Source organism: Triturus cristatus, chromosome 3_2, assembly GCF_964204655.1.
Source record: "Triturus cristatus chromosome 3_2, aTriCri1.1, whole genome shotgun sequence".
In the NCBI taxonomy this organism is placed as follows: Eukaryota; Metazoa; Chordata; class Amphibia; order Caudata; family Salamandridae; genus Triturus; species Triturus cristatus.
Window position 1 is genome coordinate 430369396 of NC_140584.1, and position 27784 is coordinate 430397179.

Below are 27784 nucleotides of genomic sequence, written 5' to 3' on the forward strand. Positions count from 1 at the left end.
GAATGGGTATGCCAATGCCTCCACCACCCCCAAAACATGATAAAAGTATTTCTGTCCCCACAAAAGGCTGATGGGGGCAGTAGCCCCTGATCTGCCCCCTTCCCCGGCAGGCGGTAGAGAACCCACTAAGCGCCAGCGATTACACTGGCTTTTTATACGTGGGGCGGGGGCTGCCCAGAATGGGCATACCAATGCCCCCACCCCACAAAAAATATAGCCACAGTCTTTCTGCCCTCCTGGGGGGAATATCAGAGCAACTCCCCTACCCCCTCAGGACTGCAGAAAGCCTACCTGCCTACCTGTTGATTTTAGGCACTAGCGCAGCTGGCACATAGGGAAAAATGGCAAACCTGTACATTTTTGAAAACTAGGCATCAATGGAATACAGGATGGGGTGGATTGTGTGCCTCTCACCAGGTTCTATTACCCGGAATCCCTTGCAAACCTCAAACTAAGTTAAAAAAAAAACATTTTCCTCATATTTCTTTGATGGAAAGTTCTGGAATCTGCATGGATCCACAAAATTCCACCCACCCCGCCTTCCCTATGTGGGTGGCTCAAGTACCCTCGACAAGCAAGGCCCAAAACGTATTGAGGAGACATCAAAATTGCCTATCACAAAACGACCTGGTTTAGCAAGGGGGGTCACCTGAGTTTTTGGCCTCTGGCTTGGTGGCCATCTAGGTAAACCTACCATACCCACACATTTCTGAAAACTATACATCTGGGGGGGGTCCAGGAAGGTGTGGCTTGCTTGGACCCCCAACGTTTTCCTACCAAGAATCCCTTGTAAACCTCAAATGTAGCTGATAAAATCAAATTTTTCTCAAATTTCTGTGTGGGAAATTTGTGAGATCATCGGGCTGACACAAATTTCCTACCACCCAGCATCCCTCCAGGTCTCCCGATAAAAATCATACCTCACTTGCATGCGTGGGCCAAGTACCCGCAACAGGCAAGGGCCCAAAACGTATTGTGGAGACATCAAAATTACCTATCACAAAACGACCTGGTTTTGCAAGGGGTCACCTGGGTTTTTGGCCGCGGGCTCGGCAGCCATCTAGGGAAACCGCCAAACCCACACATTTCTGAAAACTAGACACCAGGGGGAGTCCAGGGAGGTATGGCTTGCATGGACCCACCAACGTTTTCCTACCCAGAATTCCCTGCGAACCTCAAATTTAGCTGGAAAAATCACTTTTTTCTCAAATTTCTAAATGGGAAAGATGTGGGATCACAGTTGATGATACCTCACTTTTGTGGGTGTCCAATGCAGAATTGGCCAAAAACATATGTTTTTAAACAAAATGAAGCACAGAGAATTTGCTGTGCTATACCCTTAATCCCCATGTTTTTGGCTTTTCCCAGTCACAGGCCCTTGCCCCACCCACACAAGTGAGGTATCATTTTACTTGGGAGACTAAGGGGAACACTGTGTGGTAGGACATTTGTGCCAGCACGGTGATCCCACACACAAACTTGAGAAAACATTTATTTTTTCAGCTAAATTTGAGCTTTGCAGAGGATTCTGGTAGAAAAACGATTGGGAGGTCCACGCAAGCCATACCTCCCTGGGCTCCCCAGGGTGTCTAGTTTTCAGAAATGTGTGCCCAAGATGGCCACCGAGCCCGGGGCCAAAAATCCAGGTGACCCCCCCTTGCAAAACCAGGTTGTTTTGTAATAGGTCATTTTGATGTCTCCTCAATGCATTTTGGGTCCTTACCTGTCGCTGGTACTTGGGCCATCCGGACCTGTGAGGTACCATTTTTATTGGGAGATCTGGGGGAACACTGGGTGGTAGGAAATTTGTGTCAGCCCTGTTATCCCACAACTTTCCCACACGGAAATTTGAGAAAAATTCTTTTTTTTAGCTACATTTGAGGTTTGCAGGGGCTTCTGGGTAAGAAAACGTTGGGTGGTCCATGCAAGCCACACCTCCCTGGACATCCCCAGGTATATAGTTTTCAGAAATGAGTAGGTTTGGTTGTTTTCCCTAAATGGCCACCCAGCCTGGGGCCAAAACCCAGGTGACCCCCCTGCAAAACCAGGTTGGTTTGTGATAGGTAATTGTGATTTCTCCACAATACATTTTGGGCCCTTCTCTGCCGCGGGCACTTGACCCACCCACACGAGTGAGGTACCATTTTTATCAGGAAACTTTAGAGAATGCTGGGTGAGTTCCAGAACTTCCCATCACAGAAATATTGTGAACATTTGTTTTTGTTTACAAAGTTTGAGGTTTGCAAGGGATTCTGGGTAACAGAACCTGGTTAGAGCCTCACACGTCACACCCTCCTGTATTTCTCTGGGTGTCTAGATTTTAGAAAATGTATAGGCTTTTAGGTGCCAGCAGAGCTAGAGTTCAAAATCCACAGCTAGGCACTTTGCAAAAAAAGGGTATGTTTTCACTGTAATAATGAGGTGTGTCCATGTTGGGTTTTGGGCCATTTCCTGTCATGGGCCCTAGGCCTGCCCCCACAAGTGAGGTACCATTTTTATCGGAAGACTTTGGGGAATGCAGGGAGGGTGGAATTTTGTGGATCCATGCAGATTCCAGAGCATTCCATCAGAGAAATGTTAGGAAAATGTGCATTTTCATTTACAAAGTTTGAGGTTTGCAAGGGATTCTGGTACCAGAACCTGGTGAGAGATAGACAAGTCACCCCATCCTGGAATCCCCTAGGTGTCTAGTTTTCACAAATGTATAGGTGTGCTAGGTTTTTCTAGGTGCTGGCAGAGCTAGGGTTCAAAATCTACAGCTAGGCACTTTGCAAAAAAAGGGTCAGTTTTCACTGTAAAAATGTGGTGTGTCCACATTGCGTTTTGGGCCGTTTCCTGTCACGGGCACTATACCTACCTACACAAGTAAGGTACCATTTTTATTGGGGGACTTAGGGTAATATAGAATTGTGGAGCAACTGTTATTACTTTTTGACTTTTGATGCATTCCCGCCTTACAAATGTAAGACAATGTGTATATTGGTGCACTTTAGTGAACAGATTATCATGTGGGAGCAATACAAACACACGTGCAAAACAAACCTTTTGAAAAGGCCTGAATCTTAGTTTTTAGGACTTTAAAGTCACCCCTTAGGTAGGCCCTAAATGCCCAAAGGGCAGGGTGCACGTGTTTAAAATGTAGGGCGTGCATATTTGATATTTTACTGTTTAACATGTTCGGTAAGTAAGAAACCTCCAAAACTGTTTGTCACTGTGTCAAGTCTGGCACTCCCATTTGAAAACACTGAGATATACTATAACAAAGTATAGTGCTTAATTTCAGTTTTGGAGCTGCTAGAAAAATGATTTAAGGACTCATTTTATATTTTCAGGCTTCGGTCCCTCAGCACAGACAGATTTGGCGCCTTCTCCTCTGTGGTGGTGTGTCTCACAAGCAGGGCCAAGCTGGCAATTATTGGTTAGAATTTCTGTCGCTGAGGCAGCAAAGATTAAAGACCCACTTGGGGTAAGCCTTTCTCTGCTCTTTATCTCATTCAGGTGCAATGCCTAAAGCATTTTAGTACGGTACTTACACCTTGATCCCTGTGATCAAGGTCCAGGTATGGGACCAAAACGTATTGGGCATTGCACCTGTATGAAATAAAGAGCAGAGAAAGGCTTCTTGTGAGTGTGTCTTTAATCGTTGCCCCCTCAGTGATAGAAATTCAGATCAAGGACTCTTTTTAATAAAGATTTAAAATCTAACTTAATGGTCAAGTCAGATCATATATTACTATTTTGGAAATTACACTTTTAGAAAATTGTAATTTACTGCCTGAAACCAAATGGCTTTCCTGCCAGTGCCCAGCTGTCACCTGACCCCTCACAGCTTCCCTGTGGTGAGACATTGTAATGTGTTTGAGGTAGGCCCACACAAAACCAACGTCATTTTATATCATGGACACATTTTCTTAGGTTGCCTTTCCCTTCACACAAAAACCTTTTACACACATTTGCTTGTGTGACAATGTTGGACTAGTTTCTCTGAAGTTGCTTCGCTTACAGATTCTGCTTCGCGTAACATTATCACATTTCCTTGATGCAGGGCTGGCTTTAGCACAGGTGGCGCCCAGTGCGTCAATCATTTCTGGTGCCTCCACACCCCATGACCACCTCCTCGGATTCTCTCACTCTCACCAGAAAAAAGTGCCCCTCATCTCTCCAATCAAAGGTTATTACTAAACACAGTGCCCCCCTCTGAGGTCAGTGCCCCCTCCACAGGTCAGCGCCCAGTGCAGCTGCACCAGTCGCACTGCCCTAAAGCCATCCCTGCCTTGAACACCACATACAAGGTCTTGACACACATTGTACAAATATTGTTCTATTTTTCATTCACAGGGCAACATGGCTACCTATAGACCAAAATAATCATGGCTTGCACAGGACATGCAAGGATGCTTTTCATTATAAATAAACACTAATTTCCAGGGTTTAGTTAGAGGAGTGCTTTGCTGCTATTGGCGTGGTCTCTACAAGCTGAAGCTTCAGTCAAGCAGCTTGCTGACTTCTTCATGCAATGGTATCCAGCTCATGATCAAGACAGGGACTTACATTCTTTTCCATCAGGTAACTGGGGTTGGATCATCCAGTACGGGGATTCTTGGTTATACACATGCACACACACACTCATCTAGGCACTTAAGTTAGGTACTGCATAGTAGGAGTACGGCCAATTCTCTAAATTGTATTGTATGCCTGCATATCTACATTGTCTTACCACTATGGTGGAGCTTTTCAGTCTGTTCACTGTTCTGGTGCTATTAGTAGCTTTCATTTGCTTCTGTCCATTGATCATTGAAGCACATATATTCTTAACAAGAATTACTCTGGTTCAATAAAATATTGAAAGAGTCCCTTTGTGTATTTCTTGTATACTTCTCCGAGAGCACAAGCACACGAGTGACTGAGCAAAAGGGTTCTAAATCTGTTACCACACTTCCTTGGGGACCAGGGTTGTCATGTTCAGTGGTTGCTAGAAATTATTTGCTGCCCAACCAGATTTAGGGGTACAAAAGGGGGTGGTGATGGACGGAGCATCAGAACCAATCAAACACTCACACCCAGTCAACAGATCTGGGTTTGATCCATCACCGTTCTTTAGCCCACTCTGCCACCCCAGTTCAGACATGGCCATACGCAAATCAGTATGACCCTGTGCCTCATGGGAACAGTCCAGCCCGAACTGCCAAGCCATGTCTTCCCTGGACCGGAAACAAGCTTCCTAGGACCGGTTTCTGGCATTTCAGCTGTCTTCAGCCAGGCTTGCTTGAATCCAGTGGCAAAGTGAGCAAGGGACTCACGTCTGAGCATAGCCTGCCAACTTATGGCGAACAAAGCGGTACAAAAGGGGGTGGTGATGGACGGAGCATCAGAACCAATCAAACACTCACACCCAGTCAACAGATCTGGGTTTGATCCATCACCGTTCTTTAGCCCACTCTGACACCCCAGTTCAGACATGGCCATATGCAAATCAGTCTGACTCTGTGCCTCATGGGAACAGTCCAGCCTGAACTGCCAAGCCATGTCTTCCCTGGACCGGAAACAAGCTTCCTAGGACCGGTTTCTGGCATTTCAGCCGTCTTCAGCCAGGCTTGCTTGAACCCAGTGGCAAAGTGAGCAAGGGACTCACGTCTGAGCATACCCTGCCAACTCATGGCGAACAAAGCGGTACAAAAGGGTATGCCCAGACGTGGGTCCCGTGCTCACTACGCTACTGGAGTCAAGCTATCCTGGCTGATGACGGCTGATAGCCAGAAACCGGTCCTAGGATGCTTGATTCCGGTCCAGGGAAGACATGGCTTGGCAGTTCGGGCTGGACTGTTCCCATGAGGCACTGGGTCAAGACTGATTTGCATATGGCCATGTCTGAACTGGGGTGGCGTAGTGGGCAAAAGAACGATGGATTTAACCCAGATCTCTGACTGGGGGAGAATGTCTGCATTGTCAGCATTCCGTCCATCAATTGTTTGTTGTAACGCTTTTCGCCCTAAGTGGGATGGGTATGCCCAGACGTGGGTCCCGTGCTCACTACGCTACTGGAGTCAAGCTATCCTGGCTGATGACGGCTGATAGCCAGAAACCGGTCCTAGGATGCTTGATTCCGGTCCAGGGAAGACATGGCTTGGCAGTTCGGGCTGGACTGTTCCCATGAGGCACAGGGTCAAGACTGATTTGCATATGGCCATGTCTGAACTGGGGTGGCGTAGTGGGCAAAAGAACGATGGATTTAACCCAGATCTCTGACTGGGGGAGAATGTCTGCATTGTCAGCATTCCGTCCATCATTTGTTTGTTGTAACGCTTTTCGCCCTAAGTGGGATGGGTATGCCCAGACGTGGGTCCCGTGCTCACTACGCTACTGGAGTCAAGCTATCCTGGCTGATAACGGCTGATAGCCAGAAACCGGTCCTAGGATGCTTGATTCCGGGCCAGGGAAGACATGGCTTGGCAGTTCGGGCTGGACTGTTCCCATGAGGCACAGGGTCAAAACTGATTTGCATATGGCCATGTCTGAACTGGGGTGGCGTAGTGGGCAAAAGAACGATGGATTTAACCCAGATCTCTGACTGGGGGAGAATGTATGCATTGTCAGCATTCCATCCATCAATTGTTTGTTGTAACGCTTTTCGCCCTAAGTGGGATGGGTATGCCCAGACGTGGGTCCCGTGCTCACTACGCTACTGGAGTCAAGCTATCCTGGCTGATGACGGCTGATAGCCAGAAACCGGTCCTAGGATGCTTGATTCCGGTCCAGGGAAGACCTGGCTTGGCAGTTCGGGCTGGACTGTTCCCATGAGGCACAGGGTCAAGACTGATTTGCATATGGCCATGTCTGAACTGGGGTGGCGTAGTGGGCAAAAGAACGATGGATTTAACCCAGATCTCTGACTGGGGGAGAATGTCTGCATTGTCAGCATTCCGTCCATCATTTGTTTGTTGTAACGCTTTTCGCCCTAAGTGGGATGGGTATGCCCAGACGTGGGTCCCGTGCTCACTACGCTACTGGAGTCAAGCTATCCTGGCTGATGACGGCTGATAGCCAGTAACCGGTCCTAGGATGCTTGATTCCGGTCCAGGGAAGACATGGCTTGGCAGTTCGGGCTGGACTGTTCCCATGAGGCACAGGGTCAAGACTGATTTGCATATGGCCATGTCTGAACTGGGTGGCGTAGTGGGCAAAAGAACGATGGATTTAACCCAGATCTCTGACTGGGGGAGAATGTCTGCATTGTCAGCATTCCGTCCATCATTTGTTTGTTGTAACGCTTTTCGCCCTAAGCGGGATGGGTATGCCCAGACGTGGGTCCCGTGCTCACTACGCTACTGGAGTCAAGCTATCCTGGCTGATGATGGCTGATAGCCAGAAACCGGTCCTAGGATGCTTGATTCCGGTCCAGGGAAGACATGGCTTGGCAGTTCGGGCTGGACTGTTCCCAGGAGGCACAGGGTCAAGACTGATTTGCATATGGCCATGTCTGAACTGGGGTGGCATAGTGGGCAAAAGAACGATGGATTTAACCCAGATCTCTGACTGGGGGAGAATGTCTGCATTGTCAGCATTCCGTCCATCATTTGTTTGTTGTAACGCTTTTCGCCCTAAGTGGGATGGGTATGCCCAGACGTGGGTCCCGTGCTCACTACGCTACTGGAGTCAAGCTATCCTGGCTGATGACGGCTGATAGCCAGAAACCGGTCCTAGGATGCTTGATTCCGGTCCAGGGAAGACATGGCTTGGCAGTTCGGGCTGGACTGTTCCCATGAGGCACAGGGTCAAGACTGATTTGCATATGGCCATGTCTGAACTGGGGTGGCGTAGTGGGCAAAAGAACGATGGATTTAACCCAGATCTCTGACTGGGGGAGAATGTCTGCATTGTCAGCATTCCGTCCATCATTTGTTTGTTGTAACGCAACCAGATTTAGGGGCGCTTATGGTGGCACTCTGAGCTGAGCTAGCTGGTCTATAGGACAACATATCCTATGGGGTTGCATAGAATCAGCCTGGCATCATCGAAATGTTTATGCTGTCCACTAATCCGCAGTTCCTACTGAGAGGAGGAAACTACATGACAATGTGTATTGCTCCCAGGCAGTGGACAATGGGCCCTAGAAGTGGATAGGGCGGCTCCTCCCTTGACAGGATGGCCTGGAATGCTATGCTCAGCCCCTTCCTGAGCTTCAACTGATGCCTACCTTGTCGCTGGCAGATGAATCCCACACCTAGGCCGGCCTCCCCTTTGTCGCTCTAGTTAAGCTGGCACCAAACCCAGTGGTGGTGGAGGAACTGGCCAGAACTGGTTCAGGGGGTGGACAAAGGCTGGCCCTCCACTCACAGGCTGGAACTAGGCATAAAGTGGACTCCACATACCTCTCCCCTGTAGCCTCCTGGACCAGCCCAGTGAAGATTAGAATGACTGCCCTGCTTTCTGAATACTGAAGGAAGACTAGACCTATGAGACTTCCGGCTTTGCCTGCTCAGTGCTTCCCCACCTTTGCCTATGACCGCACTAAGACACCGCTCTTCAGCAACACGCTGTCATTGAGACATGCTTGGGATCCATCTTGCAGCTTGCCATGCCAATGATTCATCAAGGACTGCTTTTCCTCCATAAAAGTTTCTAAATAAGAAGGGAAACTTTCCACCAAAAGAACCTGGTCCCTGTTTCTGACCTGCACTCTATTGAGGTTGTCTTGAACTTTTGACTTTGACTCAGTTTAGCACAACTAGATATCCACAGATGGTGCTTTTTGGCGCTATTTTTAATTTGAACGTCCGCTTCTACTTATGCGATTTTTGTAATTATGGTGTCATATTATTTATTAAAATTTTCTTATTTTCCTAAATCTGTTTAGGATTTTTCTTGTGTTTTCGCTTTATTACAGTTTCAGCACTGCATAAATACTTTACGTATTACCTCTAAGTTAAGCCTGATTGTTTATTGTTTATGTTTATTTTGTAACTTAGCGCTAGGATAATTATCGCCGGCTAGCGTGGATTTTTATCGCTGAGATAGCGTGCTATTAGCAACTCTTATCTCAAAAGCGATAAAAATCCTAGCGCTAACTGCCTAATGTGAGATTATCGCTGGAAACTCAGCGATAATCTCACGAAATGTGGTGTTAGCTTGTTGATAGGGCCCCACAAACTTAGCCATGATATCCACCTTCCATAGGATATCATGGCTAAGTCAGTCCTGAAGCAGGCGTAAGGAAAGTAGCAGGGGTTATCGCTACTTTTCTTGCCGCTATGCTTCATAGCGTGGGGCTTGATGATAGGAGAAATGTCGCTTAGCGACATTTCTCCTGTCATGTCAGGTCAGGAACGCCCACTTTGCATCTCATTAGAGATGCAAAGCTGGGCGTTAAGAATTCTCGCGCTAATGCAAGGTTTCACGCGTTAGCGTGACCTTGCTAATTAGGCGATGAAATTATCGCCGCTTTTCGGCCGAAAACGGCCGCAAAAGCGACGATAATTTTCAATTGCCGCCTTGTAAATATTCCCCGGAGTCATTTGGCAGTCGTCTTAGCTAACTAGTGCCACCTAGATAAATCTTTATGGGGCATATTATCAAGCCAGGCAGAAATCTGCCGCTAAAACGGCGACAATGAGCTTGATAATATGCTCTATGGAATTCCAATTGAAGCCCATGTTAAATGTGAAGTACGTGGAATTCTTCAATTGGAATTCCATAGAGCATATTATCAAGCCCATTATCGCCGTTTTAGCAGCAGTTTTCTACCGCTAAAGCGGCGAAAATTTTTTCGCCTGTCTTGATAATAAGCCCCTTAGTTCCTTTCAGTCCCGCAGTTGGTAAATTCGGATTTCACTGTGCTATAGCCTGCGTTCATCTTGCGGACTTTTCTACTCTCTGGGGGGCATATTTACAAGGAGGCGATAATAAATTATTGCCGCTTTGGTGGCCGTTTTCGGCCGAAAAGCGGCGATAATTTTATCGCCTAAATAGCAAGGCCACGCTAACGCGTTAAACCTTGCTTTAGCGTGGGGATTCCTAACGCCCAGCTTTGCATCTCTAATGAGATGCAAAGTGGGCGTTCCTGACCTGTCATGATAGGAGAAATGTCGCTAAGCGACATTTCTCCTTTCATCAAGCCCCACGCTATGAAGCATAGCGGCAGGAAAAGTAGCGATAACCCCTGTTATCGCTACTTTCCTTACGCCTGCTTCAGGACTGACTTAGCCATGATATCCTATGGAAGGAGGATATCATGGCTAAGTTTGTGAGTCCCTATCAACAAGCTAACGTGAGATTATCGCTGGGTTTCCAGCGATAATCTCACGTTAGGCAGTTAGAGTGAGGATTTTTATCGCTTTTGAGATAAGCGTTGCTAATAGCACGCTATCTCAGCGATAAAAATCCACGCTAGCCGGCGATAATTATCCTAGCGCTAAGTGTGCTTAGCGATAATTATCGCCAGTTGTTGTTGATATGCCCCCTGGTGCTCGTTGCTCACCACTTCCAGCACCCACTCCTACATCAGTGTCCCGCTCTGCACGTCACCACCACCCGGGGCCTTCGGTGCCCCACCCCACCATTCACTGATAACCAATCCTGCTCCTAAATCTATGGCGTTCGCTCGCAGCACTATCTTGTCTGATGTGCTTCAGTGCCTTTTGCGCGCTCATGGTTGCCCTGACAATGAGCACGGGAACAGTATCAATAAGCAGTTAGTGAGGCTTTTATCTATTATCAGAAACTCACTTTATTGTCTCAATTTTCTGCCAGTATGAGGCAGAGGTTGATATCCTTTAGAAGTACAGTTTCACGCGACACATTTTTACATAGCACTTTAGAGCGATAACAATACTGGTGGCCTGCACTGCAATCCCTCTTACATCACGGAGTCCTTGTAAGAGGGCGCATTTTGCAACCCTACTCCGTGCTAATACATTGACTCATCTGCCTAGCGGGCTTCGTGTCGAGGTAATAAGCTACTGAGCTATCGAGTCCGTCTCCTTATCAATGGCTCTTAAAAGTGGTCTCCTAGCACCCTGGCAGTGGCGAAGCGAAACACAGTCAGCCCTGTCATATGGGCGCTGGGCCGTAAAGTGATATTGGCGGGCTCGCTGGTCACTATGGAAACAGAATGCTTTGTTGAGCTTTTTTGCCTGCGGGGAAAAATCCGAAATGATTTGGTATTCTTCAAGTGATGCAAAAAGTGGAAAACCGTATCAATATGTGCCGCTGAAAAACACTGATCTCCGGAGAAGCGAAAGGCAGACAACTCAGTGCCAGAGAATGTAGAGTAAAACGACCAAAGAAGGGATGTACACTTACGTAGACTTGGTTCCTCTTCCAGTGATTTTGCCACACTTTAGGGCTTGTCAATTTCACGTAATATTCCTCCCCATGCGTAAACTTCTGTTTACGCATCTGTCGGAATTAGGAGCAAGAATGTATTTAACCATTCCATAATTATCAGATGTGTTAAATAACATAAGCTTCCTTAAATTTGGCAGGTGAAACCTGCCGAAATGTAACAGGGGAAAACATTCAGAGGCAGATTCACAAGCCCTTGCGCCACTTTTGCGTCACTTTTAACATGGGAAAAGTGACACAAAAGTGTCGAAAGGGGCTCGTAAATCTGCCCCACGGTATTTACAGTATCATGCAGATTCTGGTGCAGATTATGGTGCCTTAAGCACCAAAATCCGTATGTTATTCCCCGTGAACTCGAAATAGTTATTTATTGCATTCGATAAATAACGCACATTGTGGCATCGTTATTTTTCAGGAGCAATAGATAATGCCTTATCTTGTAATCTAGCACTTAGTGGTGTGGATTATTCTCAATGGGTTCGAAAGAAAGTAAAGCATGTATACTCACAGTTACATCTACATGTGAGTGTAGATTTACTACTTTCTGGAGTTCACAAGCATTCCCAGGATTCCACAAGGAAAGTTGCCTCAAAAACAGATTTCCCTGTGTGTTCTCCAGCCTGGCAGGAGTAAACTATGTTGACCCATTTCAGAGTGGAAAGGTGAATCTGCAGAGTTTGTGAATGCTCACTAATGTTCATGTTTGTGGGTGTCTACAAACTTCCAAGACCCACCACGCCTTGAATTACCCATTTTCTTACCCCCTTTAGTGATATTCAGGATGAGGCTGGGGCAGAAAATAAACCCAGGTACCAAAATAACAGTCACCCCATTAGGGAAATAGATAGCTAAAAGAGTAGCCCATGTCCGTAAAGTGGGACAGTTGTGCACCTGGAAGCAGTTTGCACTGTAGGGAAGTCTGCAGCTCCACAAACAGAAGTAGGCTTTCTGCCTGCCAGGAGTCCCTCTACTGAATTACTGACAGATCTCCCTGCTGCTTGATGGTACAAACAAAAAAAACCCAAAAAAAACAAAACAAAGGGGCAGTGAAGAAGGGTGAGGGTAGAATCGTCCTCCTCTTGGTACTATTGTTCAACAAAAAGATTCTACCACTACAGTATATTATATCCTTCCTTATTTGAAAGGCTATAGTGATGGTGTAGAAAAGTGTTGGACCCCTGCAGATATTTAAAAGGGGACACTTTATGGTTTTTTTTAAATACCCCTCACACATTGAAAATTAATTCAGTGTCATGCTTCATCATGGGGGTCTTCCCGTCCCTCTACGGGGTGGGGTGCGTTCTACAACTTACGTGGACGTGGGAGCACTTAATTCAGTGAAAAAAAGCTATGTGTAATGCATAAGTGGTAGGGTCGGGAAAGATAGTGGTGCAAAAATAAAAGTAACCTGGCTAGCGGAAAAAATATAATTTATTACCTTCCCTAGCTGGAAATATTAAAAATGGGGAAGCGAAGAGGGTATACTGTTATGAGTTGCCTTCTACTGGGTCAACATGTTTCGAAAACCACCCCCTTGGCTTTCTTCTTCAGGACCATACGCGATCCCTGCTCCACTGTCACATTAAATAATGCGTATTATATGTGCCTAACATTTGTAGTCACAAAACATGCTAAAATGAGCATGCCCAAAAATATACCAAATCGGTATTTCTCGATTACCTGTAAAGAAAAAACAGAAAAATTGTAAGGAAAAATGAAAAAATGCAACAGTAATGTACTGTGTCAGAAAACACATCACCATCACATGGACCTGAAAGTTTTGCGTTTAGTTTAGCGGTAAATACCAACCGTGATATATTTTTCTCATGAATATCCAAGTGCACCATAATCATTCACTAGAGTGGGTGCTATGCTGCCAATGTTGATTTTTCAATCACTACTCACATGGTTTTAAGTGCACCATAATCATTCACTAGAGTGGGTGCTGTGCTACCCAATGTTAATTTTTCAATCACTACTCACATGGTTTTAAAATCACTTCCCACGTCTCTTAAAAACGAACGTTTGAAAACAAACATTTACAACACATATAACATAATACACACACACCTGTTTTTCAAAAAAGCTCGTGTCTACAAAGGGCATTGTTCAGAATGTATTATTGCATTTCATTCAAACTTTGTAGTTATCGTAATTACACCATATACATACATAACTTCAAGCGAGTTTTTGCCTCACGAGCTGTCGCGAAGGGGAGGGCGCATGTAATCAAAACACTGTATGAAGAATCGTAGAGATTACAGGATTTAGTTTGTTACCAGATTCACTCTCTCGTTGTATATCAAAGGGAGGCTGTTTTTAAAGGCCCGCCCGTGTCTTACTTACATAGTGAAGGCTGTATGATGGTACAACACATGCCTGAACAACCCATGCCTGCACCACACAGTCTCTACCACGACCACATCTTTATCACGCATGCCTTTACCACGCATGCATTTACCACGCAATTTTGTGGTAAAAGACATGATGGGTAAATGGACATGCGTGTTAAAGATCATACCCCTGCCCTGCAAACTGTCTCTTTTCCGCCGCTCTGCCCCAAGCCCTAAAAATTAACCCCACACCGCAAAAGCTACCCGACCCCTGCTCCCTGCCCTGAGCTATAAAAACTGTCCCCTACATTTCCAAAGTACCCTGACCCAGCCCCCTGCCCTGAGATCTAAAACTGCCCCTGCCCTATTAACTGTCCCTTTTCCGCTGACCCACCCTCAACCCTAAAAACGGTTACCCCACCCTAAAAACTACCCTGACCCCAGCCTCTGCACTCTGAGCCCTAAAACTGTCCCCTACATCCATAAAGTCCCTGGATCCATCCCTCCCTGCCCTGAAGCCTAAAACTGCCCCTGCCCTGTAAACTATCCCTTTTACACCGCACTGCCCATAGCCCTAAAAAATGTCCACCTGCCCCAAAACGACCCTGACCCCAGCCTCCTGCCCTGAGCCCTAAAAACGGTCCCCAACACCTGCAAAATACCCCGACGCAGTCCCCCCCGCCCTGAGCCCTAAAACTGCTCCCTGCCCTACAAACAACTCCAACCCCCTCCTGTGTCCTAAAACCTACCCCCACCCAAAAAACTACCCCCCAAGACCTGGTGCAGCCCCTCTTACCTCACTGCATCCTCTCCCAATTCCTGATGGTCCTTCCTTTGCAGTCTTCCTCTCCCACCCATGCGCTCGGCATCCAGACCGTGCATTGCATTAAGCACATATATGTGTTGTTAAGGCATATGTGTGGTTAAGGCAAGTGTGGTTCGGCTTGTGTGGAAACAGCATGCATGACTGATCCCACGTAGTAAAGGCAATTTTCCGCTTGACCGGGGCAGAGCAGGGACAAGCCTGTGGATAAATAGTACGCAGATGAGCGCAACAAGAGGAAATGGCCAGCTGAAGGCCTCACACTCTTCCCCACTAAAAACAACCTCAAGAATTACAAATTGATAGGCGCGGCCTGATGTGCCTGGAGGAACTTGGGCCTTCTCCCCCCTGTCATAGTGGGATCAGTGGAGGCCAGAAGTTAGACATGAGGCCGAGGGGCAATTGAACAGATATCAGAGAGTGTGTGTTATGCCTTTACCCTACTTGGGCTCCACATTGTGCTTAGACAGTGAACTGCTGGCCCACTAGGAACACACTGAGCTGAGTACACTAAGTCCCTAAGCATTTCTGCCTGCCATCTAGCTGGTTACACTCATGACAGGAAGAGGAGGACGGAATCTGGGTAAGGCGCTCTGTGCTGGTAGTATGAGGCACCCAAAGAATCTGATAAGATTTGCTTCAAGAGCCACTATTGACTTAGAAGCTTCCTAATGGCTGTACAAGAAACAACTGAGGATTGGGTAGAGGAAGCACTGGGAATAGCAGCTATCGATCGCCTAGGTGAAAGGAAGAGTGGACAATAATAATCACAGCAAAGATCGGCGAAATAGTACAGAACAAAGATGGGTAGGCAAATAAAGTATAGGGACTCCGCCTTGATGGTAGAGCCATCAGAGAAAGAAGTCATTGGCCAACAAAGGTACTAATTCTTCTGAAGGGGAGGCAAACTGGATGCTAGCTATAGCATCTACAAGAGGCTCTCTTGAGACCGAAATCAACACTATAACATTAGACCTCCGTATCCTCAGTGCTGACCAAGAAAGAAAATAGTAAAGGGAGTCACTGATGCAGAAACCACACTTCTTAGAATATAGAGTGGAGGACTAGGAGGACAGGATAAGGGGCAGCACTTAATGAATAGTGTGTCTGCCAGAAAGGATTGAGGGAAAATGCATGGTCAGATTTCTGGAAACTTGGCTAGGACAGACTTTGGCCCCAGAGGGCATCGCTTTTTTTTGCTCTTAAAAGAACCCACAGATTACCAGCTATTCACCACTGTCAGCTGCCCCTGTGAGACCGGTAGTCTCTCAACTGCTTCACTTCCATGGTCAACACCACATGTTGTAGCAGGAGAGGCTGAAGGGAAAATTGACAGTGGAAAATAGTAAAGAAATTATTTTTACAGGGTTTACCATAGCTGTCCAGTCAGTGGCAGCCTGTACTTTTACCACGGAGGGGGTGCTCCAGCGTGGATTTTCCTATCCTGCCTTCGTCACAAACCGGATACCATACTAACGCATTCACTCAATACATTCATTGGTGGGGCCCATAACACCAACACTCACACACTCTCATTTGTTCTGTTCTTACAGGAGAGATAGATGTTCCAAATGCTGGCGTGAAAAGAATATCTTATAATCGAATGAAATTCTATTTACATAAACATACACTAAATATCCTTAATCCAACATATCTTGATCCTGAATCTCAAGATATTCCTTCCACTTAGTCGATGGATCAATTTAGTTGAATTTGGAAAAGTGATTCTAATCCTTTTCATTTATATTCAGATGATAATAAATAACCCAACACATTTGCTTGTTAATCAATAATATTTTTATCTAATAAATGCTAATTTTTAGTAAGAATTTAAATCAATCCACAGAACATCATAGTTACCTAATCTAGCTATTAGTCGTCCTCTTAAGTCAATCAATTCTTCATGCAGCACGCTACAGTCCCAAAGATTGGGTCTGGACCATAAGCGTGTATGCATCAATCAATACCCATCAGTCTAAGAGTCCTCAGTTCATCTGGAATATGGACAGTAATGTAGTCTGTGAAAGATTCAGGGAAACATCTGTCCTGCAGTGTCACCGTCCTCTCCGTCAGCATAACATCAGGAAAAGAAAAAGGTCCACAAAAAAGGAGCGACCCAACTCACTATTCTACCGTCTTTTTATAATGAAATTAATGATAAAATGTAGCAAAAGTCAGTTTTAGGCACTTCTGATTGGATGGTTAAGATCATCTGTTTCGGTTTCCCATAGTCTATGATGTCACACTGTCAGACATGATCCATCCGGTTTTGTTAAAATTGTCGATTGTTAAAGCACTTGGCAGTAGTCCAGTCACGACCTTGTTCTGGTACAGACTGTGTGGGTCATCTTGAGGCCACTTGTTCAGGAGCCTGGAGCATGCGCACTTAGTCGGAAACCTCGTGGAATGGTAGCTGTTTCGTCGCGTCCATGAGTCAGCCATTTTGTCATAGGCCAAATTGGTCAACTTAAGCAAAACAAACACAAAAGTAATTAAAACATGGAAATAACGAATAAAATGTTTAACCCTAACTAATTCCCTTATGTGTGTGTAATTATCTAGCATATTGGCGACATTTAAAGCGTTTTATACTCACCCAATGATGTCATCTGGTGCAACTTACAATTACATCACAAAAGCAACATATACCATGTAATATTCTATTTTTCTAGTGTTAGCATGCATACGTATATTAGTTTACAAATTATGTTAGCCATGCAAATCCCACGTGTAATTCACACATTAGTAGGGTTGATTAGATAGCAAAGAAACACATGAATACTTATTATAATGAATAGATTATTCTAATTACTGTGAACATGCAGAATGGGGGGGGTATACAAATTTTTTTTTTACCCGCTCCATCAATCCTCCCTTTGGTGATTTTATCACCACATCATTAACATTTTGTATTCCCTTTTTATGGAGTAAAAGTGAATTCTTGTGTTTATTGTTACATTTCAGTCTCCCCAATTTCTTCAATTTTAGCTGTCTTATACATATCTTCTTTTATCTCCTCCAATTCTATTTCTTCAAATTCCCTCTTCTGTCTCTTATTTTGTCTCCTTAAATTTTCTCTTTTTAACTTTTTCTGAACTTTCTTCCTTTTATAACAAAGACATCCTAATCTTAATATTATTACTAAGAAAATCACACATGTTAATGGAAATAAGATTTTACCTATCAAGGTACTACCTACTTTTACTAAGAAATCTTTAATAGAAGATATTTTCTTAGCAATCTTTTCCCAAACACCTTCAACCTCCAGTGGTGCAATTTCGTCATGCAAATCAGTTATATTTTTAATATAAATATTCAAATCTTTACTTTCATCTGGTATGTTATTACAACAATGTTGGACTTTCAACATTCCACAGACTCCACCCTCTTTTGCCAATAAAATATCAAGGGCAAGTCGATTTTGCATTATCATGGCACGCATGGCAACCATTTCAGTATTTACCAATAAAAATCCTCCAGTGGTGCTTGTTGACAAGCGATCCACTACTGTTGACAGTTTTCTAATTTTATTTGCATTCAGAGATATTCCCACTGCTGGTATCAATGCTCCAAAGATTTCACCTACAATTTCTCACCAAGATTCTCTTTTTCTACGTGCTAAATAACTACCTAAAGTATGTATACCATCTTCTCCTCTTTCCATGTGAAAGATCTTTGGGAAAACCAGGCCTACATAACATGTGCCATACCAATGGTCTGGCAAACCATAATACGCCCTGTTCCCACAGATAAAATATAATCCTGGAAAAACTGGATCATTTCCTCCTTTAAATCCCCATCCACCCATGATTCGATATGTATCATGGCACTCTTACCTCCAAAGTAATTGTTATATGCAGTCTTATTCCTCCTAATACACAAATTTCCTTTCTGAGGCCAATCTAAAGCCATAGTTGGAGTAGCTTCTTCCTTCAAGTGTTTTTCCATATCTACATCCCAAACTGTCTTTTCTGTCTTTCCTTCAGAGACCTTCCTTTGCATTTTCAGTCTTCTTTCTTCAACCATATCTAAAAAAGTCCTTTCTTCTTTCTTTAAACTGCAAGTCAAATTATTTCTATATATATATTCTAATGTTAATTCTTTAGTTTCTAAGAAAAATTCACCTAATACCTTTGCAGGTTTTACCCTATTTAGGGGCATATTATCAAGCCAGGCGATAAAATTATCGCCACTTTAGCGGCAGAAAACTGCCACTAAAACGGCGATAATGGGCTTGATAATATGCTCTATGGCATTCCAATTGAAGCCCATGTTAGATGTCCTTCACATTTAACATGGGCTTCAATTGGAATTCCATAGAGCATATTATCAAGCCCATTATTGCCGCTTTAGCGGCAGTTTTGTGCCGCTAAAGCGGCGATAATGTTATCGCCTGGCTTGATAATATGCCCCTATGTTTGTTAATTGACGGTACTTGTGAAAATATGTTATCTACATCTGAAAAATAATATTCTAACTTCCCTGTTCGATAAAATAAACTAGCTATTACACTACATATTATTCCATAAGTTACAGGAAGGTGGTGATAAGTCACTCCCTCCGAAACAGATGCAGGTAACTGCATACAGACATAGCAGTCCCTCACGTCCATTGTCTTTACATATTCATACAGTAATTTCGAAAATACATTGTTAGAGAAATCAGTTATTGACCTGTCTTTATGCATATACATTTTATCTATTGTAGTGTGATCTATCTTTTGAATCTGCTCTATATTAGTCTTGTTTTCACTATGTTGTCCTATTGTGTCAAAGCTAACCTTAAATGTAATCATCAATGCTAATATACTCCATTGAAGCATTAGTAATCCTGTACAACAACAACACATTTTACACCATCGTTTCAAAAATATACATCTACTTTTTCTACCATCTGTGTCAGCCATTTTCATGAAATGAACAGTGACTTTTGACTTAGCCTCTTCTACTTCACAACTAGTTTATCTAACCCAAGGCTCTAAGCACCTACTTGGTTCCACCAGTTTTTATATTTTCCTTATTTATTGTCTTTCCATCAGCAGCATTCTTGTCTTATTCAGTTTGGCATCTCATCATTTTTCACCTTTCCTTCGTTGTCTAGATATAGGATTTCCTGAACATCCGACTCTTCTCCAATATCGGATAAGATAACTCTCAGGATTTCCGATTCTTCGTCTTCCTCAACCACTTCTGGTATAGTCACCTCTAGATTTTCTTGGCTATCTGCCTCTTCTTTAATTTCAGGCAGGGCTACATATGTCCATTCTGGTGACTTATGCTTCTGGTTAGGCTTCCTCGTTCTTTTGCTTTCCTCAATTACAACTGTTTCTTCGTCTTTTGATTTTTCTTGACTCGTTATTTCATTCACCTGTTCAGCTCTTGGTGATTTTACTTTTGTCAGTCGGTATCTCAACTTCTTTATCTTATTCGGCCAAACTTCATCTTTTGCTGATCTTTTCAGTTTATTTCCTTTATCATTCTTTTCAGTCTTCCAAGCTCTCTTTCTTAATACTCTACCTTCTGGTATTTCGTCTTCTCTTTCTTCCGACTGTTTCAACTTGCTTTTTCCTTCCAACCTTTTTTCTTTCTTTTGCTTCTTTAGTTTTCCCTACTTCTGTCCCTCCTCTGGTTTCTTGCGCACAATCTTCCTGCTGGCTACTTGTCCCTTTCTCTAACTGGATGTTGGAATTCCCTACACCTCCTCGGGGGTCTTCCGCAAGAATCTTTCCCTCTCTCTCTGTATCTAGTACCTGTCCATCTAATTTTGTTACTTCAGGTGGAATTTCTCTAAATTTTTCATCTGGAATTTCTCTATCAACAGTTTCTTTAATTGTCTTTTCGCTGTCTTTTTCTTTTCTCGAATGTAAAGTTGCTTGTTCAGTCTCTGAGTCTGAGCTGGTATCAGAAATTTGCAATCTTATTTTCAAGGAAACACTTCTCGGGACAACTGTTTGATCTATCTCCAATTCCCCCCTTTCAGGGTTTTCTTTTGTTCTTGTCTCTTCTTCGTCTGATTCAGTACTTGATTCTGTCTCATCAAAATATTCCTTTTCTGTGCTATCCACTGGATTTGGGATTTTCAACGTGTGACTTGCATGAATCCAGTTTTTGATTCCAGCACACTTTACAGCTGTTGTTGTAGTCAAAATCACTTGTCGAGGTTGTCCCCACCTTGAACCAAACAGTTTCTTCTTCTGTGTACTTTGATTCTTACCCAGTCCCCTGGGCTCAGGTCATGAGCTTGCTTCTTTTCAAGGGTGGTGGCATCCGCTCCAACCTGATGAAACACAGAATGAACTGCGTCAGCCAGGCTTTTCCAGTAATCCAACACCATGTCATCAGTTATAGGCAACAGCTTGTTGACTGGTATGAACACATGGCGCATTGCTCTTCCCATGATAATTTCATGGGGGCTCAGCCTTGTGGTTCTGTCTGGAAGTGATCTAATTGTCATGAGTACTAGAGGCAAGACATCAGGCCATTTCATACCCGTGGCTAAACACATTTTCCCTATCCTGTTTTTGATAGTACCATTCATTTGTTCCACCACACCAGAAGCATCTGGGCGATAGGCACAATGTAGTTTTTGCTGTACACTTAATGCTTCACAAATCAGTTGTATGATCTCATCCTGGAAATGTCCTCTTCGATCTGATTCAATTGTTACTGGGAACCCGAATCTGGGAATACATTCCCTCAAAAGCAATTTTGCCACTGTGATTCCATCATTTCTTCTCGTTGGGTAAGCTTCTACCCATCTTGAAAACAAACAGACCATAACTAGAACATACCTCAACCTGTTACAAGGAGGCCTTTCAATGAAGTCTACTTGCATTCTGGTAAAAGGTCCTCCTTCTTGACCTATTGTTCCAAGACTCACCACTGTCTTTCTTCCTGGGTTATATTGCTGACATATGAGACTTCTCTGACATAGACTTTCTGCTACAAGTATAAATTTTGCATTGTACCAGGTCTGTTTAAACGACCTTATCATGGCTTCTCTCCCTATGTGTCCCTGTCCATGATACATCCGTGCCATGGCAGACATCATGCTATCAGGCATAACTGGTCTTCCATCCCGATAGACCTGTACATGATCCTTCTCTCTTGGTGCACAAACTGCTTTTACCCACTGTTTCATTTCCTCATCTCCTGCTTCTTCCTGCACTTGTCTCACTTCCTCCCAGGTACCCACAATGTTAGTAAACACTATGGAGCAAGAAGTCACTTCCCTTTCCTTTCCACTATTGATTGAATTCTGATATTGTGCACAGTATTGAGCCATATCGTTGGCGTATTTATTGCCCACAGCGATGTAATCGCCAGACTGATTATGTGCAGCACATTTCACAACAGCCAATTGCTTAAGCAGCTGTATCACCTCGAGCAATTTTCCAACCACTTCAGCATTCTTAATGGGCGTTCCACTTGATGTCAGAAATCCTCTCTGTAGCCATATTTGGCCAAAGTGATGCACAACACCAAAACCATACTGGCTGTCAGTGATCACAGTCACTCTCACACCTTTCCCAATCTTACATGCTCTAGTCAAAGCAACAAGTTCAGCTACTTGGGCTGATTTCACTCCTTTCAGCTAGGATGCTTCCATTACTGCTGCAACCGTGCATACTGCATATGCTGCACTCAACATTCCATCAACTGTTCTCAAGCAAGAACCATCTACAAACATCACAAAATCACTTTCTGACAATGGTACATCTTTTATATCTGGACGTGGCTTGGTACAGAAATCTAGTACATCCAGACAATCATGATCTGCTTCATCTCTGACTTCCACTTTCTCAGCATCAGGCAATAATGTTGAAGGATACACATTCAAGCACCTCTCAAGGCTAACACTCATTGCACCTAAGATGACTTTCTCATATTTAGTCAGCTGACTATGTGTCATGTATTGAGTGCGACTCCTTGCTAAAAGGATTGCCACATCATGAGGTACAAACACTTTCACAGGATATCCCATCACAATCCCTTCACTTTGTTCCAGGCTTCGACAGGTAGCAGCTACTGCTTTTAAGCACCCAGGTACAGCTACAGCTACTGGGTCTAGCATTGATGAAAGTATGCAATTGGCCTTCTTAGTTTTCCATGTTTCTGAATTAATACAGAAAGTGCACATCCATTCCTCTCACTGCAATACAACTCAAACTCCTTTTCATAGTCCGGCATTACCAATGCTGGCGCTTCACACAGACTCTCTCTATTGTTTAAAAGCTGCCAATTCTTCTTTGCTCAAATTAATGGGATCTCTCACATCACTTTTTGTCAAACGTACCAATGGCTTTGCGATTAGGGAAAAATTACTAATCCATTGACGACAATATCCAACCATTCCAAGAAACATCCTTACCTCTCTTTGTGTCATAGGGGCTCTCATTCCTTTTATTATCCTGATTCTGTCTATTGTTATTTTCCTCAGACCCTTTTCGAGGTTATGGCCTAAGCAATGTACTTCTTTCTTACAAAATTGTAATTTTGATGGTGACACCTTAAGTCCTTGATCAGCCAGATGATTCAACAATGTTATAGTGTCCGTTACACAGGCTTCGCGAGTCTCTGACGCCACAAGTAGGTCGTCGATATATTGTACTAACACTGAATTCTCGGGCATCTCTAGGCTTTCTAAAGATTTCTTCAGTATCTGATTAAAGATTGAGGGGCTTTCTATATACCCCTGTGGAATTCGGCACCATGCCAAAATACGCTCGCCAAACAAAACGCAAAAATCTGCTGGCTGTCATGGTGCAATGGAATGGAAAAGAAAGCATGGCATAAATCAATTACTGTATACCATTCTGCTTCATGGGGAATCTGATACAGAATCACAGATGGATTCGGTACAATGGGACAACATGGCACAACAATTTTGTTTATTTTTCTCAAATCCTGTACTATCCTGAACTTTCCATTTGGTTTTTTCAGTCCCATAATTGGGGAATTACATGGACTACTCATTATTTCCCTTAAAATATCTTGTTTTATCATTTTCTCAATTATAGGGGTAACTCCTTCAATTATCTCAGGTGTCAATTTATATTGTGGAATATTCAGATAATTTATTCCCTCTTTTACTGTTATTTTTACTGTGTCTACATTTCTCATTAGTCCCACATCTTCTCCCGTGAAGTCCCAGACTTCTGCCTTTACAGTTTGTTTCAATTCTTTTGGTAGGTCATCAGGGTTAAATACAGCATAGGCTTCAGTATCCTCAGTTTTTAGGTCTCGCCTGACCCAGCGCATGCGCTGGTCTGGCGAGACATTTTGTGAGGGCTCCAAAAAGTGCTACCAGGCCAGCCTAAAGCTACAGTGCATGTGCGCGGGCGCGCGCGTCACGCTTTACCGCGATTAGTTTCACTTTCGCGGCCACTTTGATGTTTGATCGCGATCACTTTCCCGGCCGCGCGGCCGCTTTGATGTTCTCCGTGAGGCTTCAATAGATTGCAGCAGTTAAAACAAGCATTGGCATAGCCAATAGGTCTCGCTTTTGGGACCTTATAAGTGTTTAGTTATGCAACTGTTGCATGGCTAAACACTTATAAGGTCCCAAAGGCGAGACCTATTGGCTATGCCAATGCTTGTTCTGTTTGCCATGGTCATCTTAAACAACATATCTTCATCAGGGGTCTCAAATGCTATACCACCAGGATTACAGAATATAGTGCAATTCATTTTGCACAATAAATCCCTTCCTAACAAATTCACAGGACTGGTATCGCACACAACTAAGCGGTGCATTTCAGAAAATTTCCCTATGCTAACCTTTACAGGTTCTGTCAGATAAGTTTTAATCTGTCTGTTGGATACACCAACTACTTGGGTCGTTTCATCCGAGAGAGGAAGATTTTTAACATCAGCTGACCTAACAGTTGATCTAGTAGCACCAGCATCTACCAGGAAAGTAAAATTTTCATTATTTATCTCTCCATCCACAAATGGGCCTGTCTGGTCTACTTCTAGAGTTACGCCAAGTACGCACTCTTCTCCCTCCCTTCGGCATCGTCAATACCTTCTTCCGAATCGCTTGCATCGCGTTGTAGCCAATACTGCAGCTTAGTTACCTGTTCTTCGTTGTAGAATCCTGTTTCATTACTATATTTCTGGGAGTTTTTGCTCTGTGGAAAAGGCGGTTTTGGCACCTGATGCTGTTGGGTTCCAACCTGCTGCTGTCGCTGCAGTTGACCACTAACCTCATTCTGCACCTGTGGATTCAATGATGTGTTTTCATTGTTAGTACAAGGGGGAAATTTACACTCAGATTTCCAATGCCCTATCCTACCGCAATTATGACATGGGAATTTCTTTTTGGCTTCTTCTATGTTAAAATTTCCCTTACCTTTCCCAGGAATTAACTTTTTCAGACCTATATTATTCGCTTGTTCCACTAACTGGGCTTCCTGTCTCTCTGCCACTTTTAGTTGTGCCCACATTGCTTTTTCTTTTAACTTTCGTTGCTTGGCCTCAATCTCATCACTGAAATATTTTGCATGTCTCAATACTTCATCTATTTTCTTGTTTTGCCAATCTACAGTATGTTGTTTGATCATCTCACTAATTTCTGGACATAGACCATATACAAATCTATATACAAAATGACTCAAGTCCTTTTCGCTCAAATTTTCATCACCACTAAATTGCTTAAAGGCCAAAATCAACCTCTCATAGTAGGCATGTACCGACTCCTTAATTTCCTGATGAGTTCTGTCAATCTTCACCCAATCTGTTTCTTTAGGAGGTACTTTGTTTTTCAAAAAGACAATGACCTGCTCGTATTTCTTCATTACCTCGGGGTCTGGGGCTCCTGTCTTTGGATCCCTAGGGTATTCTTGTGTGGGCCAATTTATCATAAGTTTGCATTCCGTCCAAAAATCTGCTGGTACTATTATGTCAAATAGACTATTCAGATCGATCCAAAATACTTTGGATAATTTTACAAATCTGTCTACCTGCCTATACCACTCGACGAGTTTTTCACGTAGTCGAGGGAAATCATTTGTAAATGACAAAATATCTTGTCTAGTCCATGTACATATCCTCCTCCGGGAATTTCTCTCATAGGGCATTCTGTTACTACCTTCTCCTTTTCTCTAACAGGGAAAGCTGCAAAAGTTTTGTCATCATCTCGTTTTCGATACCATCTGCTTCTCCATTTGTCCACATCTCCCCATTTCCTCAGCAGGATAATTATTTCCTTAATCTGACTCATTCGTCCTGTGATATTCAAATATTTTCAATGACCTTTTCAGTAAAATCTATTCAATACGGTTTCTGTAGGGCCTTTACCTTTTCAATGTCTATACCCATTTAATTTGGTACTTCTTCTAATCTTTCATGGAGACTTTTTGCTCTCCAAGTTATGCTTTTACACAGAAACAGCAACTCCTCATCCTGGTAAGTTTTTAACTTCTCTGTGGGAATAGTTCCTACTATTAACTCTTCCAATACCATTCGTAGTTTGGCTACATCTATTGATTGGGATTCTTTGTCTTTTCTCTGCAGACTTCTCAACCATTCGCTCAGTTCTTCTGAAGATGGGCCTACTGGTTTCTCTACATTAGTTTGTTCTAAGTCCCTTTGGGTTTCAAATACTGATTCCATCTTCACAGTAGGGCTCTCTGCTACGTTTGGGCCTAGAAATGGGTTATTTGAGGCATTTGGCTCCATCGTACCCATAGTCTGTCTCCATTGATTCTCATTTGAGCTCTGTCTTGATTTTTCAATTTGTTTATTACTGTTATAAGGAACCATTAAACAATGTTCACTAGCCTTCTGTTTGTCAAAAATAGGCATCACAGGGCCTATAGTCACCGGAACAGTTACAGCTTCTAAATTTTTGGTCAATTCTCTTATCTTTTCAGTTGATTCTAAGGTTGTTTTTGCTAACTCTGCTGAATTTTCACTATTCATTTTTTCATCTGATTTTTTTCTCTATTTCTCCCATCGTCTTACTAATTCTTGAGGTACTTGTTCTGTCTTAATGACTCGCAAAGTTTCTCTCATTGGGGCACTTGGTGTCAACATTTCAGATTCTGGTTGATACGGAGGTGGATTTTTATAAAACATATCATCATGAACATCATCCTCTAGTTCATTCACTCCATACCCCTTTGGTTCTAAATTATGTCTTTTTTCTGTACATTTTTTCCCTCCAACTCCTTCAACCATTCTTACAGGAAACAACCCATCGGTCATACTCGCATTCCACCACCTTCTCATTTTCTCACCATGAGTATCATGCCCTTATCTGCCAAACATGTATTTATACCTTCCGCCACTCCTCTGTCTTTCTCTGTCATGCATCTCATCTTCCCATTCTGTTAGTGCTTCAAACTGTGTTGGTCTAGGTCTCGGTTCTAGATTCATCATTCTTTCTCTTAAATTTCTCAAAACCGCTAAATTAAACGAACCATGCTCTGGAAATGCTAAAACTCCATCATTCTTGGTATATTTTACCCAATTGTCTAACCAAATACAAGTGTGATATCCGTATTTCGCAACCATAAAGGATGCAGGGGTTTTCGGTGGGGGAAGCAACTGTCCTTCCCTTGTCACAATTGGTTTGTCCTTTTTAAACCACTTCTTGATCATTCCAAACCAGGACTTTTTCTCTTTTTCAGGTGGATCGTAATACATCATTTTGTCTTCCGTGTATCGCTAGATTTTCCCTACGACTATTCTGTTGTTTTTAACCAATCGTAGCGCCAATCCGGAGCATCTACATCACCCTGTAATTCTCCACTCCTAGCGCAACTCACACTAACGCACCAATCCGGAGCGTCTACGTTTCTAGCTGACTGGCCAATCCCAGCGTGGTCTTTCTGACGCCAGCAGCCGCTGCTCTTACTCCGGCTTCTACTGACCCCTCCTTTAAAAAAATGTTCTCGGTAAGTTCTTTTCGCTTTTTCTAACTTACAAATCTGTTAGTAACGACATAAAAGCGCCACCATTGTCCGCTTCGCTAACCAAGGATAGTTAATGACCTTTTTTACAAGAATTCTGTCTTTCCAGAGAGCAGCGCTTACCTCTGCCCTACTACGGAATCGTTACTTCCGTTGATGGAGTAGCAAATCCCTCTACCTTACCCCTCTAACAAGCATTAGCTAACCGTTTCTCCAGAATTAAGACACTTAGTTGGAGACCCAATGCTCCTGAGAAATAAAACCAGACTTTCACGATTAACCCGAATGCTATTTCATTCACGCACTTTCATACAGAAAATATAGTTCATTCACACAGAATTCTGTCTTTCCCAAGATCAGCGAACAGTCTGT